Source organism: Musca vetustissima, unplaced genomic scaffold (genome assembly GCF_032173495.1).
Source record: "Musca vetustissima isolate MV318-11 ecotype Yass unplaced genomic scaffold, APGP_CSIRO_Mvet_v1 utg14942, whole genome shotgun sequence".
Classification (NCBI taxonomy): domain Eukaryota; kingdom Metazoa; phylum Arthropoda; class Insecta; order Diptera; family Muscidae; genus Musca; species Musca vetustissima.
The window spans coordinates 238962-258174 of record NW_026882070.1 but is presented as its reverse complement, the minus strand read 5'-3'; the positions used below and the strand labels follow the sequence as shown (position 1 = coordinate 258174).

The following is a 19213-nucleotide window of genomic DNA, read 5'->3' as shown; positions in this document are numbered from 1 at the left end:
ATTATATTTTAATATTTTCTGTTGGCGTATCTTTGCAAAAATATATATTTGCATGGAAAACAATTTTCGTTGCAAAAAAGAAATTGTGGCGACTTATTTTATATTTTTGCTACAAAAACAACAACAGCAAATAATGAAATACACGACAGCAACAACAAACCATAACAAATGAATATATCAAATGTTCACAGGCAGAGATATGTATAAATTTTGCCAAGAAAAATATTAAATGGAAATATATAAAATATTTGTTTTACAATATATTTTTTTGATACACCATTTTCAAAATTTTTGGTGGATAGGAAAAATTATTTGAAAAAATTTTAAGTTTTGAAAAATTAGTTTTCCAACTACTTCAAATTCTATATAATTTAATATATCTTAAATATCATTTTTATTATTTTTTATTACTTTTTTATTTTATTTTGCTTTGTCTTGAAAATTGATTCTCTAAGCACTTCAGATTCTATTTATTTTAATTTTGATCTCCACATGTATTTGTCAAATAGTTTTTTTTTCTATTTTCTACACCAAATGGCGCTTAAGTATTTTGTGGAATTTGTTGTTTTCCTATCTTCCGTCTACCCACACACACACCCAGCTCAACAAATCCTTGTCAAAATGGCCATCACGCATGTCCACATATGTTAAAAGGATTCTGTTTTGTCGTTCATTCTTTGTTTATGTCCTGATCAGCCAAATGTAAATGTAAACAAAACAATTTTTAACTTTTCGTCTTGTTTTTATTTGCCCACTTTTTCTGAAGTGATACCTAAAGGCGGAAATCATTTTCCATCATTGTATGCATTGATGATATTGAAAAACCATTGCCATTTGTCCACAGCTGGACAACCAACGGACAATTGGTACTAAATAAATATTTAAAGAGTTATTAGAATAATGAAGTAGACAATTCAAAAATATGTTAATCATTAGGAAAGGAGACAAAGTAAAAACACATTTCCGACATTTGAAGTCAATACGATAGTTGTTGAAGTCAATAAGTTACAATATGGTTTGGATTTGAAATCAGATGGAATTAGCAGTTGACACTGGAGGTCTGATCTTGAAAAATAATAATAATAATAAAGAACTAGAAAAATACATTTCCTTCCCCCTGTATAAGAAATTCACAATCTGGAGACTAGCATTGAACTTCTCTAGTAAGTAAAAAGTAAATGGATTCGAAACTTTTTTTGAAAAAAAATTATAAACATGTATCTGAAAAATATTGGCGCTTATAGCTCTGATAGTCCTTTGATAAATAAATATTCCTAAAAAAAATCCACCTTTATAATTCTAAAAGAATATAAAAAATTATCTTAAAAATTGTATGTCTACATTTTGAATAATCATTTAAAAACTATTCTTAAAAACCACTCAGGTCATATTATTTTGAAATTCTCGATCAAGTTCTAATATGCAGAGAAATAGAATAAATAGTTCAACAAAAAAAAAACAATTCCGCAATGGAAACGATCGGCACTAAATCCCGATATTTCGTTTAACTAGTTCCATTTGTTCCAGTCGTTCAAGTTACATCTCGTTTATTTAGCTCTAATGAATGATTGAACTAGATGAATGAACTAGTTATTTTCGTGAACCGTGATTGCCCAACTATGAAACTATAGGCACAGCAAACAAATATTCGTCAACGTGCGGACTGAATTCTGCCAGAAAATGTCGTTCCGCAATGAAATATTTCAAAGATCAGTACTAAGTCTAGATTTTTCATTCATCTAGTTTGCTATTTGCTCCAGTCGTTCATTTTACCTATTCTTCATTCCGATTTTCTCGTTCATTTATTCGAACCAACTCATATAGTTCCAAATAATGAATTAACGATTGAACTACATAAATGACCTAGTTCCTTTTTGTAGAAGGTGTTGGCCCAACTTCAGTACAAACCCAGGAAACAAATATTCACCACCGTTCTGACATAACGCAGTCAGAAAATGTCGTTCCTTTTGCTCCAGTCGTTCATTTTACCTCTTCTTCACACCTGTTCATATAGTACCAATGGCCCAATGAACGATTGAACTACATGAATGACCATGTTCGTTTTATAGAATGTGATTGCCCAACAAACAAATATTCGCAGACGTTCGGAGAAATTTCAGTCAGAAAGTGTCGTTTCGCAAAAGGAACTATAGTTCCGGCTAGTTCATTTTACTCCATTCGTTCGTTTTACCTTTCGATTGTGTCGATCTTCTCGTTTATTTAGTTCCACCATCTCATATAGTTCCAAAGAACCAATAAACTATTAAACGAGATGAATGACAAATGAATTTGGAGCACACCGTTCGAAGCACTTCGGGAAGGTGATAACAGAACTCAAGTGCAAAACAGAAAACAAATATTAACCAATTTTGGGGTGGAATTCTTTCAGAAAGTCGAAAGAAACTTCTCCTAGATTTCATGGCAAGTTTCAAATCAGAACTCGGTCCGAAAGCAGACAAAAACTTTTTTTGCTAAAAAGATCCGCTTCATAGCTTTTCAATGAGATTTAAACTTGCTGCTGAATATTTGAAAGGAATACCTTCTCAGTGGAATTTGTTCGGTTCCTATTTTCAATACTCGTGGCTGGAAAACTCCGTTCGGTCTTCGGAGGTTTCATGCATTGGCTCTTCACGAAGTTTCCTTGCTAACAGTCCACTTTTATGATTCATTTTTTTCTTCATCGGAAAACCTCATGATCTTCAGGAGTTTCTGGGAGTTTTTAAAATGTATTCTGTTCTTCCGAATTAAATAACTGCGTTCACAATTTCAGAAGAATTTTAAGGACACATGACAACAAAGACCTTTTGAGCCTTTAGTTTCGGGTATTATGGGTTGAATATTTTCCTCGATTTGTTTCATGTACGGCTGGCCTATTTTGAAAAATGAATCGAGATTCATTATTTTTAAACTTCGTCCGTATTTTATTTACATTTCGATTGGAGCGAGGAGTTAATAAAGGAAAATATGAATTTTGAAGTTCTGATTTCTGATATGTCTGAACAAATTAAAATATGAGGAAACGCCAAATTGAAGAATTCTCTCTAAAATTTTAAAAATAAAATGAGACTAAATCTGACAGACATGAATTCCTTCCGAGATCTGTCAGATATGTCTAAATACAATTAAAATTCGAAAATTTTCAATCGAACAAAAACAAAAGAATATCAAATTTATTATACTGGGGTCATTATATTCACGAACAAGATCTAGTTCAATGGAACGACTCACTGAAAAGTGCCCACGAATTTCTCCTGATTTATATTCCCGAAAACATTATAGAGCAGGCAGATTCCGATAGGTAGATACAATTTTTTCTTATTTTAGGGTTTTCTGATATGAAAAAAAAAATCAATCAATATTCAAACAACAAATCCATCAAAAACAAAAATTCAGAAAAAAAACATTTACGGTGTTCCTCTTGTCATCATCCCAAAAACATTTTTCAAAGAATATTTATTTTTTACAAAGACAATAACAACAAAATGAGAGGAGAGAAATGAAAAAAGGACCAAAAACAAAATAAGATATCAAATTTCCAACTCAATATTTTGTTTTCTTTTTCACAAACTGGCTATATTCCAAGTATAATGAACCGTAAATTGAAGCAAAAAATTCAAACATAATCAATAGAGTTTGGAGTTCGAAGAAGGCAGGCAGACAGTCGAAGAGGGACTTCAAGTTCGCTTCGAAGAAGACAAAAGATGTGGGAGTCCAAGACGGGAGTGTAAACTAAAAAAGAACACCAAAATAGTACCCAAAAACCAATTTCCAATAATTCTTTAACCCTAACTTCTATTCCGCTTTACAGCGAAATCAGAGCAAATGAGAAGCAAATGACAGCAACTACGTCATAATCTCAAAATGTTCCACACCAAAGACAATATCCAAGGACAGAACTCTTTTCACAAAAAATAAAAAAACAGAGTGACAACTATGTCATATTACTTATTCGTAGCTTTTAGCATATTTAGCCCGCTTTGGCTGTGGGTTCGATATTTGTTTTGCCTTGCTTCATCTCCCAAGTTCACATGACATTGAAGTTACCTTACCTACCACTACCTTCTAAGCAAAAACAAAAAACACGGTTATGCAAACTTCTTGGACATGCTTCATAGCCAAGAGCAAGAGGACCAGTTTAATAGAGGAGAAACGGAGCCAGTTGAAAATTAAGCAGAAAACTTATTTGTGTCATATTAAATTTATTTTCGCAAATCTTCATGTGGAGATGACAGTTTTATACCAAGGGAAGTTAATATTTTTTTTCCTCTAAATTGGGCATTTTTTTAATAAGGCAATGAGGTATGGTTTTTGTTTTGAGCAATGTGGGTGGTCTTGGTTAGTTATAAAGAGAATTTGAAGATTGAAGAGATGGCGGGGAGAAATATTAGGGGTAAAACAAGACTGGGCCGTTATTCTTAGACGGGATAGCTAGTCTTTATAAAGATCTAGTCTCTATAAAGACCTCTGGTCTCTATAAAGACCTCTGGTCTCTACAAAAGACCTCTGGTCTCTATAAACACCTCTGGTCTCTATAAAGACCTCTGGTCTCTATAAAGACCTCTGGTCTCTATAAAGACCTCTGGTCTCTATAAAGACCTCTGGTCTCTATAAAGACCTCTGGTCTCTATAAAGACCTCTGGTCTCTATATAAAGACCTCTGGTCTCTATATAAAGACCTCTGGTCTCTATATAAAGACCTCTGGTCTCTATATAAAGACCTCTGGTCTCTATATAAAAACCTCTGGTCTCTATATAAAAACCTCTGGTCTCTATAAAGACCTCTGGTCTCTATAAAGACCTCTGGTCTCTATAAAGACCTCTGGTCTCTATAAAGACCTCTGGTCTCTATAAAGACCTCTGGTCTCTATAAAGACCTCTGGTCTCTATAAAAGAAGACCTCTGGTCTCTATAAAGACCTCTGGTCTCTATAAAGACCTCTGGTCTCTATAAAGACCTCTGGTCTCTATAAAGACCTCTGGTCTCTATAAAGACCTCTGGTCTCTATAAAGACCTCTGGTCTCTATAAAGACCTCTGGTCTCTATAAAGACCTATAAAGACCTCTGGTCTCTATAAAGACCTCTGGTCTCTATAAAGACCTCTGGTCTCTATAAAGACCTCTGGTCTCTATAAAGACCTCTGGTCTCTATAAAGACCTCTGGTCTCTATAAAGACCTCTGGTCTCTACAAAGACCTCTGGTCTCTACAAAGACCTCTGGTCTCTATAAAGACCTCTGGTCTCTATAAAGACCTCTGGTCTCTATATAAAGACCTCTGGTCTCTATAAAGACCTCTGGTCTCTATATAATGACATCTGGTCTCTATATAAAGACCTCTGGTCTCTATATAAAGACCTCTGGTCTCTATATAAAGACCTCTGGTCTCTATATAAAGACCTCTGGTCTCTATATAAAGACCTTTTACAAAGACCTCTGGCCTCTATACAGATGAATTAGTTTCTATAAAGACCTCTAGTCTCTATAATACCTCTGGCCTCTATAAAGACCTCTGGTTTCTATACAGGCCAATTGGCCTCTATAAAGACCTCTGGTCTCCATAAAGACCATTTATAAAGACCTCTGGGCTCTATACAGATAAAGACGTCTGGTCTCTATTCAGACCAATTGGCCTCTATAAAGACCTCTGGTCTCTATACAGGCCAATTGGCCTCTATAAAGACCTCTGGTCTCTATACGGACCAATTGGCCTTAATAAAGACCTCTGGTCTCTATACAGACCAATTAGTTTCTATAAAGACGTCTGGTCTCTTAACAGACCAAGTGGCCTCTATCAAGACCTCTGATTTCTTTACAGAACAAGACCTATGGTCTCTTTTTAGACCAATTGGTCTCTATCTTGTATCTTTGCAAACCCAGTTAATTCCTAGGACCTCTTTAAATTTATGAAACATATTTAAATTATGACATAAACTTGCCTTGAAATTTCCTCTCTCCCTTCTGGAATCCCTTCCGGATCACGAAGTCATTTTTCCCTTCAAATTACTCTCCACTAAAATTCCAATATATTCTACATTTTTATCGATGCTAAGATGGTTACAGGTTGTCTTCATTCTTCTCACTCTTAAAATTTGCATCCTGCTATCATTGCTTTTAAAATTCCAATCGGTTCAATTCAAAACATCATCTGATAAGCAACCACGTGTTGTGCGAAGTCAAATCCAAAGCCAAAGGTAGTGCGATTTTTTTGTATCCACAGAAAACATTTAAGCGCACACAGGACAATTTGTAATGAAAAAAAAATTGGTTGGCAAATAAAAAACGAAGATATTTTGAAATATTCAAAATAAAATAAAAAATTCCACACTGAGAGAAAATATTTTTTTGAATACAACATTTCAAATGAAAAGCAGCTAATAGTTCCTAACATGAGGTGGTAATTCAAAGTAGCTTAAATCGTGCGGAACCTTCATATGTGTAACCCCGAACTGATGGTTCTCCTATAGCTCTTTCGTACATAGTTGACATGTTTAATAGTCCAATTATAGGGAAATATCAGAATGAAATTTAAATTATATTTTCGTTGGGCGCCATTTCAACTATATTTTATTTATTTCCAATTGTATCTCCCCGCGGTAAATTATTCCTGACCACTCCAATAGGAATTTTGCTTTCCATGATGGCTAGCATTTGAAAATTGCATTATTTGAATAATGTTGGGCGCCATTTTATATGATAATAGGCTAAGTATATTAACGGCACTACTGTAGGACCCCATCGGACAGAATAAATTTTATTTGTCTTATTTTTAGGGGATGAAATTATTATGGGTCCTTTGAGAAAAATCTTTATCGTATTAGGAACTTCGTAGTCCAAATGTCTTCCATAGGCATTCAATTTATTTCGCCACGTATTCTTCGCAGTGTATAACATTTTTCGTTATGTGACAACTTTGCTGGTCTTTTTCGACAAATGTATGTAGTTATGCAGAAACAACCAAATTGATTCACACACACACACACAAACAAATGTACATACGAATATATTCCTCCATGCTCAATGATCATTGAAATGAATTTAAGAACTGTTGTTATTGCCACCAGTCCGCACTGCCAGACAGAGTGACGCAGTGATCCTAAGCCATGGATACAAACAAGACAAACAGCATGAAGCTGGAGTTCAGTTTAGTTTTTTTATAGAGCTTAGGCCTGAGACACAGCAACTGGACAGAGAGAACTAAAAGAAAAACAAGTTGTTAGTGTGAAGATAATTTCCATACAGGCAAAGAAAGTTTTGGAAGAGATTTTAAATTAGTGATAAAATCTGATGCAATGGAAGGGGATGTATATGCTAAGATACTTTTTTTGAATCTTTCAATACTTATATTTACTGTATGGAAAAATGATTCATTAGACGCCCATAATTGGTACTTTTTGGCTAAGTCTATATCCAAATTGAACTCTTGAATTGTGATAAAGTAAAAAATCCGCTTCAACGACGATTTTGGCTGCAAGGGGGTACGATACCCTTCCGAAGTGATTTTTTCCTACCTGCGGGCCACTCAAAATGTTTATATTAAATTTGAGATTGAGTGTTTAACAAATTTAAATAAGTTTAAATTAAAAAAATAAAATAGATTATTCTCTCTTCCAACAACAAAAACAATTTTTCCTAAAATGCTTTTAATTTCCTCTTGATTAAATAACTTCAACTTTCATACTACAATAAAAAACTACCAGGCAACATACATAGATACCATCTTTATTGTCGTCGTTTATAATCAAATGGTTAATTGGAAATTTGCATGTGAACACAATAACATAACAATTAGCAACATATACAGTGGGTCAAAAATACTTTTCAAACGAAGACAATTTTTTGAAAACCTAAATATTTGAAAATAGAGACGACATGGAATAAATTGTAAGAAAATAACTAACTTCGTCAAAAAGCCTGCTTTACATACTGTAGTTATTATTAGAGATGTCGGGACTAGATGTCTAGCTCAGTTCTTTTGCAATTAAAATATGTGAAGGAGGAGGAGAATGATTCACTTTCAGTTTACTAAAAAATAAACCGTTGCTAAAAATAGTATCACAGCGGAACTATGAAATTGCTGTGCATATGATAGACCAAACTGAGGCCAGCATAAATTAATTACAAAAAAAAAAAACAAGAGTTCATTTATTAAAGCCTAGCCGAAAGTGGGTTATGTGAAATTTTCCCATGCCTACAGAACACATTACGATACTGAGAAAAATAAAAATAATAAAAAATAATTGTTCTAAAACCAGAAATATATATTTGAGGGTAATATGTTGGATGCCCAAAACATAAATTTTAAGGAGAAGGAACCGGTTTTTCCAAATTTTTGAACCGGATATACAGATAAAAAACCCAATTATAGTCCGGTTCAAAAAATTTTGCGTGTTAATATTTTTGCTTTCTAATGATATGCATGTACGGTATTGAAACCGGTTTTTATCTGAATGTCCGGTTAAAAAAATTGGAAAACCGGTTATTTCTTCCTCTAAATTAGTTTTTTGGCAAAGAAACCCCGATTATAGTCCCGTTCAAGAAATTAGCGCGCAATGTATTGAAACCGATTTTTTATCCTAATATCCGGTTCAAAAAATGGGAAATCCGGTTATTTCTTCCTCGAAATTAGTTTTTTTGGCATATGTTTTTGTAAATAATACGGACGAAACCGACATTTCTTCATAATTTTTTTTTAACATGATCCGGGTAAAATTAAGAAAAATCCATAACAAAGTTAAAATATCGATTTCCCGGACCCATCCTAAAATTGTATGAGCCGCATTTTTGTAGAATATTGCGAGGTGGAAAAATCGCATCTTGTGGTAATTGGAATTCGATTCAATAAATTAAGGACGAAAAGGCAACGCACGGTATCGAGTTAAAAGGATGAATTGTTTTACAAAAAAATCCTCATTCGATTTTACTGAAGAAATGTAATCTCACGAAAAACATTCAATAGCTACAAATAAAGATTGTACGCTATCTCCTATCTTTAAAACTAAAAGTTGCAAACCACTTTTGATGCCCTAAAGCCTAAAGACATCTCTCACAATTGGGCGCCATTCTATGCTAAGCATTTTAAATCTGACAGCGATGGCAAATTCTGGGATCATTGATTCTGTAAAAATTATAGAAGCGGCTCTTCACAATTGGTCGCCAATTTCGAAAATAATTCGAACTTCCAACTAAAAATATTTCAATCAGATTTTTAGAAAAATGCGTTTAATGTTTCAGAAGCACTTCTGGCGTCGCTTGATGCTAACACAATAAATCGGCTATATCTTTAAGAGTAGTTGACATTTTTTGAATTTAAGGAGACATTTTTGAGAAAAATTTAATAAAATTTCGTTGTCCTTTTGTACAATTGGTGGCCATGATCAACTTTTCACATTTGGGCGCCAAAATATTGAAAAAAATATTATCTCTTTCAATACTTTGTCAAAATTGTATATAAACATGCGGATCGAAATTGGTGGCCAAAATCAAAAAAAAACAATTCTTTTCACAATTGGGCGCCAAAAATTGGAGAAAAAATAAAAAATTTGGTTATGCGTGGATTTTTTTTTATTTCAATAATATTTAAAGGTCGGATTCTTTACAGACAATCTGATGTCTTTATAAAATATATTATGACCATTGAGTCACCATTTTAATAAAATATATTTTGTCACCTAGCAAATTTTTAATGTTGATCACATGGCGTCCGAACTCAACACACATGGCGTGAACATAGACATTTCTCCCGAGGTCTTGTGTAAATGAAAAACTGAGAAAAATAGCAGGCCAGTCTTATAGGTGATCTGTAGGGACTCTTTATAGAGGAGCTGAAGGGAGTCTTTATATGCGAGACGAGACGAGCTGAATGGAGTCTTTATAGGCGAACTGAATGAAGGCTTTATAGTTTCTAAGGAATCTTCATAGCCAGCCTAAAGAACGTCTTAATAGGCAGCCTGAATAACTTCTTTATAGGTGATCTTTAGACGATTTGAACGAGGTCTCTATAGACGATCCGGAGGGATTCTTTATATACCATCTGCAGGGAGTCTCTGTAGGCAAGCTGAATAGAGTCCTCAAGGATTAACTGAGGCAGCGACTCTTTATAGAATTTTAAATGTCATTACTTGTAGTTCATCGCTGGGAATTGTTTATAGTATTGTGTCACCAGCAAAAGTTTTTGGTGTACGAGGCGGAACTAGCTTGCATGGGTCCAAGTTGGCCGCCATTTTATTAACACTAGATTGCCGAGAGCAGTCATTTTGACGGTTTTTAAATTTCAAGTACAAAAACAATTGTGTATATTATGACTCAGCTTTTTAAAATTTGGTGACTTTTTCTACCACATAGAACTACGTTTATTAATCATAGTAGCTGCTTCCTCCCCTCTTTCATTCCCCGTATTCACATGTGCTATACCTAAATAGCCTAAAAGCGGTCATTTTGACCTTTTTGAAATATTAAATAATCAAACTACTTTTATTACTGTATAAAGTAAATTTCTTATATGACCAGATCGGTACAACAACATCGAAACCCGTTTGCTACTCTAGAAACACATACGAACACACAAATCGGGAAAAATTAATTTTATATTTCCAGTCGATTTCACTCTTAGAGTAAAGTCTTCCACTTTTTTCGAACGTTTTGTCCGCGCTCTTATTTTTCAAAAGGGGAAACCCGAGAGCCCTACCACCGAAAACAAATAATAACAACGTTTTGTATGATTGTAAATAATGTAACAAATATTAAAAAAATAGTTTAAAAAAATTTTTTTACACAATAAAAAATTTTTCAGAATGAAGTCATTTTGACCGATTTTAGGCAATATAGGTATATACAAAATTCCCGTCTTTCTAGTGTTAAAAATGTATTAAACTCCAAATTTTGTGTGATACCAAAAAATTTAACTTCCAAAATTGAAAAGAAAAAAATAATTTATATGGCGCCCAACGTGTGTTTTATATATAACATAATTATTGACGACCCAAAGGTGAATTTGTTTTCAGACGACAAAAAAAGTATAGTCTTTATTTGGCCCCTGAATATTTTCAATGCCCCTCTCGCGTAAAATAAAACAGGTGAATTCGAAACCCCTGTTGACTTGAGGACGTACAAGTTTCTCAGTTTTATGGACCACATTATGCTTCTTAACACTTTCAGTGTTTTTGTCGAATATATTTTCGACATTTATTACTCTCTTTCTTTGCGATTTTTCCGTTATCCTATGTATCGTTACTATTGATGTTTTTTTTTTTTTTTTTGCTAAAAGACAGACGAACCTGACCGAGGGTTAAAATGAACATAGGTATTTTTCTAAACTCTGTGCCTTTATATGATCTTAAATGCAAAATTTTACACTTTTATTTCGACAAAAAAAAGTGACACTGAAAGGGTTAATCATCAAAGCTTTTTTGGTAATCTTTAGTTATGCTATTTACATATGGAAGCTGATAAATAAAATAATCACAAAATTATTGCTGTTCTGTTGGACCGTAACAGGTCCATTAAAATGCTATTTTAAATATTAAATTATAGTTAAAAATAAATCTTATCAAAATACCCGAAACTCCACGCTATAAAATCCCCATTCGAATTTGAATACTTTTTCGATATTATTTTATTTCGATTATTATTTTTATTGCCCCCTTCAGTTTTATTGGTTACTAAATGATGTCAAAATCTGTTCACATCTGAAAAAAAAAATATAAACAAAAACACCCACCTTTATTTTTTGACCACCAGTCACTCCATTGAAAATCATCTCTGTGACAATAAAATTTGTTAGGAATTTTATTTGTTGTCCGCACGTTAATACATCTCAACTTCCATGGAATTCTATGTTTTATAGGTTTTTAATTTTTATTATGGTTTTTGTTTTCGAATAAAACAACAATAACAACAACAAAAGTATGCATATCACTCTCTATGAATCTGTAAAGGAAAAAAAGGGCATCCATCCTCCTCATTATGTTGTTGTAGTTGTGTTGTGGTGTTTTTCTAGGTAAACACCTGGCTGGCCTAATCCACAGCATCTTCCCAAAAACCATGTTAAACTCGGTTTTTTAGATGGCTGTAAGAGATAAGATTTTGTTTTTGTTGTTGCTATTGGGGATAACATGTTTAGCTCTTGTTGTTGTTGTGGTTGTTGTTATGTTTTTAACACTAACAAGTGTCACCGGCACTGGCCATGCAACATAAATTCCAATATTTATATTTGTTGGGTCAATCATGATGTGAGGGTATTTTTTCGGTTAAGGGAGGGGGTAGCACAGACACTATCGAACCAATTTGTTTGAAATCTGATAACACACAGAAATAAATTAATAAATAATAGGGAAATTCGACTCAAGGGTCTAATTAGATTTTTTTGGAGAATTCGAAATTGGAGATCATTTCTTAATGGAGAGATAGAAAAAAAATCCCGAAATTTGGGAGGTACTGTTATAGGGGGGATATACCAAAACGTTGGCTTAAGTATCCCACACTTCAAACCTCCTCGAAATTCAATAATTTTCTAATATTTCATTTATTCAAAAATAGTCTTAATTTTTGTCACATCTTTTCCGGTTTAAAAAATCCCGATACAAACCTTCAACAAACCAACACACAAGTCCCAAGCCCCAAAAACAACAACACTGAACATAAAAAACGACACATACCTTCTTTCTGCTTTTAAATCCGCTTACAACACTTAAGCTCACACCATGAACTTCAACTTGATTTTGCAACACTCAACAATCTGTGTGGGGAAGGGCGCTGCAGCCCGAAAAGAAAACCATAAACATTTGTGCCCCCCTCTTCTTTGGATGTTGGATTTTTTTCTCTTGTTGTTGTTGTTGCTGTTTCGAGAAACCCTACAAATTCCCTTTTGAAATTGTATTGTGTGTTTTCAAAAAAGCAAAACAACATTTTGTTGTTGTTGTTGCTGTTGTTTGGTGTTATTGAAAAATGTGAAAGGATGTCACGCGGTAAAGAGCAGTGAAGGAATCTGAGAGAGGTAGAGAAAACGATTATAATAAGTACATAAATATTGAATGTGAAACGGAAAAGAGGAACAACAAATATAGATATCAAAAGAAAATATAACTTCAAAGGGTTCGAAACAAAATAACTAAGAGATAAAACCTCTAGTTAACCTGTAAACATTGGGGATTAAGTGGGGAAGTAGCCTCACACACACGCTCCAGGGAGAATTTCTGCCGGAGATCAATGTCACAAAGAAAACCGTGCGAAGGGAGATTTTTTTTCGGAGAAGGAGGAGGTGGGTTTTATGGAAGAGGTGTGGGGCTGGAAATTATTATAGATGAACTGCAGCCAGAGGTAGTCTTAGCAAAGTAGACCTTGGGAGTCTTTAGAGATTAGTCAGGAATGGGTTTATAAACGAAACGAAGAGCTGCAGGCAGTATTTATAGACGAGTTAGAGGGATTACTTGTAGACGTTCCGAAGTTCAGGCAGTCATTATAGGCGAGCTGTATTGTAGACGAGTTGGAGGGATTATTTGAAGACGTTCTGAAGTTCAGGCAGTCATTATAGGCGAGCTGAAACAGGGAACCCTCAAAAACAAGTTGTAGGGCAGGGGCTATAGACGAACAGAAGAGTAGTTAGTTTTTATATATGAGTCCGAGGGAGTCTTTACAAACAGGCTGTGTTCAAGGGCGTCTTTATCGATGAGCTGAAGGCTGTCCTTATCGAGGATCTAAGCGGCAGATTCTTTATATACGAGCTGAAGGCCAAGCATCATTCTTAAATGTAAGCAAATAATCTTTATCTTTGCCAACAAATTAATGTAATATATTTGACACGTGTTGGGCGCCATTTTGATATTTTGGGGAGCTCATTTCTCATTTCTTCCAAACAGAATTAAATTTTTTTTAGAAAACGTGAAATTCTCTATTTAGCAAGCAAAAATTGGCGATAAAGTTTAAGATTTGAATTTTTTATACCAGCCCCTCGTTGGGCGCCATTTAAGTAGTATACATTTTCTTCATTACACTGCAAAAATAAATAAGAAAAATAAGGAGATAAGGAGATTTTATAAGAGAACTAATTAATTACTACACGTTGGGTGCCATTCACAGGCATATTTTTACAAAAAATGTTCAAAAATGTTCAATGGCGCCCTCGTTGGGCGCCATTTAAGTAGTATACATTTTCTTTATTACACTGCAAAAATAAATAAGAAAAATAAGGAGATAAGGAGATTTTATATGAGAACTAATTAATCTCCTTACCCATGCTCCTTACCTATACAAAATCTTCAAAAATTGATTTCCTTTAATTATATATTTATATGTTGGGCGCCATTTCACGAGGGTCAAAATGAGTTGATTATTTATATATTTATCCATTTGTAGAACAATTTCGTTTGCTGATTTCGCCTTTTTTTTTTTTTTTGCCTCATCTTCTGGACAAAAATCTTAACAAATTGATTTTTTTCAATTACACCTTTTTAATGTTGGGCGCCATTTCACGAGGAGGCCACTTTAAAAACTGGGAAAGTAAACGAGTCACGGACCCATAGAAAAAAATATTTTATTTGTTGACAAGTGTAAAACATTCTATAATCCTTAATAGAAATTTTTCTTCTACATATGTATAAGTTTCACAAAAATTTACGGCAATCGTAAACCTTCTCTTGATATTCCACTGCCAGATGAGAAGCCAGATCAGGACATAATAAAGGGCCCAAGTGAAGCTCTTCATTTTTTTCGAATAGATTTTCTATATTTTTTATTAATTGGGCGCCATATTTATTTTTTATCAACAATTTTCCTCTTATCGATTTGCAAAAGAATTCAACTTTTATTAATTTTTTCCTTCATGATTCTTCTTCTTATTTGCATTTAAAATCCTTAAAAGCGAACACCCAATATTGTTTTCGAGTACAAATTTGCAAATTAAGGTCGCCGACAATCTTATGGCTCAATTAAAAACATTCACCTCTCAGTTTCTGGCATCTCTAAATCTCTAATCTGATAACGTAAATCACATTTTTACGATTTCCTGTCAGATTTATTTGGTTCTGCTCCCTTAGATGTAAATATATGCGTAAATCTCGTATTTTCTTAAACTAATTGCACAAAAATATATATTTATTTTTTATTTCAAATATACCGACCTTATCTCTATCATTACAATCTCTGATGGTTTTTTTTCAAACAACATCACAGGCATATTTTTACAAAAAATGTTCAAGAGATGACACACCGTTTTGGCCTGTTTGAAGATTTTTTTGTTTTACATTTTCTTAGTTCTACATCGTCTTCCCCTCCTCCTTGTTGTTGTTTTTTTTACTCAAATTGCATACTTTGTATGACCATTTTGTCAAAAACCAAAAAAGAGAAAAAAGGTTATTGTTGGCAGGCGTGGAGTAATTGCTGCTGGCTGGCTGCCTGACTGACTGACTGGGCTACTCAACAACAAAGTGTGACAATTATTGGAATGGTTAAACTGAACTGCAGACATGCATATCCACATCCACACAAAAATTCTGTGGCAAACAGCAGCTTCTTGTGTTCTGTTTTTATTTTTTGTTGTTTGTGGGCAATGTGTTGAATTGTTGGATTGGATTCGTGTTGTTTAATCATTTAAAATGTGTTGCATGCAACTTTGAGGGATGAGAGGCGAAGAAAATTTACTCCAATTTTTGTTACTGCCGCCACTGCTGCCTGTTGTTTTCACGCCTAAATGAATATGAAATTATAAAGATGTGCCAAAATGCTAAATCTGAATACGTTCTTTCATGATGCATACAAAAATAGTGGGGTTTGAAGGTAGGCGTAGGACTCTAGAGGGGAGCTGAAATGCAAATGTGGAGGATTCTTTTTCTAATTGGTATATTTTTTATAAATGGGTTTCATTGCAATTTTTATCAAAGAAAAGATATTTTAGGAGTAGTCTCACGTTGGGCGCCAATTAGGAAAATTATGAAATTAGCAAAAAGCGAGTGAGAGATTGACGTACAAAATTATTTTTTAAAATACATAGGATTTTTTTACCGATTGATCAGTAGCCCCATGTTGGGCGAAAATATTTTCTTGCTTAGTTGACAAAAGGGTAGAATATAGTCGCCTCATTTGGGTAAAAAATATATATGTACATGGTATCAAAATGGCGCCCAATATGGAATTAATATATTACATTATAGTCTTATTGCTGGTCGTTTATTTTCTAATAAGGATATGTTTCTTAAATTGGATTCATTGCAGTTTTTTTTTATAAAAGAAAATAGATTTTAGTGGTAGTCTCACGTTGGGCGCCATTTTTGAAAATTGGAAAATTAAATGACAGATGCAAATTTTTAATAATTTTAATTTTTTCTACCAAAATAGTAAAAGTAGATCATTAGCCCCAAGTTGGGCGCCATTTATGAAAATTTTAAATTTAGAAACAAACAAAAAATTGAGTGATCATTAGCCCCAAGTTGGGCGCCATTTATGGAAAAAAATATCAAACAAAAGAAAATCGAGTAAAAGATTGAGGTAGAAAATGTCATTTCTAATTTAATTATTGGAATTTTTTCTACAAAAATAGTAGTAATTGATCATTAGCCCCAACATAATATCTTACATTAAAATACAAAATCTCTTAAAAGTCTCATTTGCTTGGATGCAACATTGTTCAAATTCCTTAATCAGTTAATAAATAAATGATATATTCCATAACCTCCAAGAATCTGCTGAGTACTTCCAACAAAAAAAAAATATTGAGATAAATGGCGCCCCATGTTGGGCGCCATTTATGAAAAAGTAGAAAATTACGCTAAGAAATGTTTTCTCCCACATTTGACATAAGAATGTAGAATTTATTCCTCAAATTTGCTGTGGCAAATCTCTAAAATATATGTTATCAAAGTGGCGCCCAACATAATAACTTACATTAAAATCCAAAATCTCTTAAAAGTCTCATTTGCTTGGATGCAACATTGTTCAAATTCCTTAATCAGTTAATAAATAGTAGTACAACTGGTAGTACAAAATGAAAAAAATCGCTGTTGCGAACATAAATTTACTGTGAACAATTTTCATTTCGGAGGGGGCCCGGGCCCCCCGGGCCGCCCCCCTGCGTACGTCCCTGGAACCAGCTGATGGTTCACGCAGAAGGGGAAGGCCACGAGTGTGATAGAAAGACCAAGGGGAAGACAACATTGCCGAATATGGTCTTTAATATTGGAAAAACTGCGCAAAAGACCGAAGCGCCTGGAAATCTTTTTTAAGCTCGGCTTATGGAACGAAAGTTCTAACAAAAAGTTGATAACAGCATTTGCTATGAGTACTTCCATCCTTCAGACTCCCTTCATGGAGGCCCCCATTTTGGTCGTCTCGTTTAGCTCCTCTTAGTTCGTCTATAGAGACTTCCTACAGCTCGTCAATAGACACTTCTTTTGCAGCTCTACAAAGTCTATCTTGTCTTCTCTTCCTCTTTGAAGAATTGTGTAAAGTGGCGCCCAACATGGGGCTTTATGAGATCATATATAGCCCGGATAACAAAATTTCTTTATTATAGGGAGTGACTATTTTCTTCATTGTAATTAGAGTTGCCACATTGCATTAAATTTAGATTCCCCATAGACCTCATAATTTAACCCCATTAAGTTATATTTCACTATTTACCTTAAACGAAAAACGGGAGTGGAATGACTACAATCTCATCCGAAAATTAAGTTACCTCTCCCCGCACCAACAATTCCCATATAAAATGTTATAACCAAAAATTCAAAACTCATAACCATGAACTAAAGACCACGATGACGACGGAGAAGAACCGTTGGCGACAGACATTATGATGGTGGTGGTGGAGAACAAAAGGGCACACAAAAAGAGCAAATTCTCAAAACAACAGCAGCAACAACAACAACTATAATACACGCACATTATCATATACACAATGAACAAGCAACAACAACTACAACCAACTACAGCAATAACTATAATAACATCAACGCCAGTGTTGGCTGGCAGGCAGCGGCGTAACAAAAAAAAACAAAAAAACAAAAGCAGCAAAAAAGGCAAGCGAATAATGAAAGAAAAACTAAAAGCGGTAATTTGATACTTTCATAAAATACCCGCCACCCAACCATAAAACTCCACAAATGAAGGCAGTCAGCCATTCAAACAGCAGCAGAACAGCAAAAAAAAACTGCAACAGCAAAGATCGCAAAGGAATGAGGCAAAGGGAAGGAGGGACAAATACATCGAGGAGTAGTTGTAAAACAAACAAAACACAGCCCTACTAACAAAAAAACTACAATCACTCACTTGTATGACACATACCCATGAGTGTGTGCTCTCACACACACATAATCACAAAATTTTGCAACGGGGACATGAGAAGTGATATATGGGGTAATACACCGTAAGAAAGTTACCTCATGGTTCAGGAGAATTAGCCTTGAAGTGGATATGTAACCTTCCCGGTGATGGCAAGAGGGAAGTGAAGCAGGAATTCGGACTCTAGAAACACTGGGGAGCACCTATGGGCAAACTGAAATGAAAACCTGGGAATTAAAAAAACGAACTGAAGGGAGTATCTATAGAGGAACTGAAGGTCAGAAAGTTTTTAGAGACGAACTGAAAGGAGTCTTTATAGACCACCTAAAACAGGAAAACTTTATAGGCTTGCCAAACGGGTGTAGGGAGTATTTATGTACCAATTGGAGGGGACTTTATAAACCATCTGAATAATAATAATCGCGTTGGGCGCCATTTATAATAATTTTGTGTAATTCATCAACTGTCGTAAATAAAATTACCACCCTACGAAAACACCTATACTGCATATTAAATTTTTGAATGTGGCGCCCAACGTGGCATGAATAGTCTAATAATACTAATTAATTGAGAAATCTAGTAAGAAAGTGCATTCAAAAAGCTTTTAATGCCAAAATTGCACCTATATAATCCTATGAAAACTCCTATCCTGTATAATAAAAATTTCGAATATGGCGCCCAACGTAGCATGAATAGTCCAATAATTTTAATTAATAGATATCTATTACAAATGTGCTTTTTGAAAGCACATTTTATTAGAAAATAAATATTATTTTAAAAGATTTCTCAGGTAGCATATTAAATTTTTGAATGTGGCGCCCAACGTGGCATAAATAGTCTAATAATACTAATTAATTGAGAAATCTAGTACGAAAGTGCTTTCAAAAAGCTTTTAATACCAAAATTGCACCTATATATTCCTATGAAAACTCCTATCCTGTATAATAAAAAT

At 34.1% G+C, this 19213-nt stretch overlaps 1 protein-coding gene across 1 annotated transcript in view; it reads left to right on the top strand.

Annotated features, from left to right (window-relative positions):
• Positions 1-19213, top strand: part of LOC133328235 (protein sine oculis) — a 57270-nt gene that overhangs the window by 11547 nt on the left and 26510 nt on the right. The gene's annotated exons all lie outside the window — the stretch shown is intronic.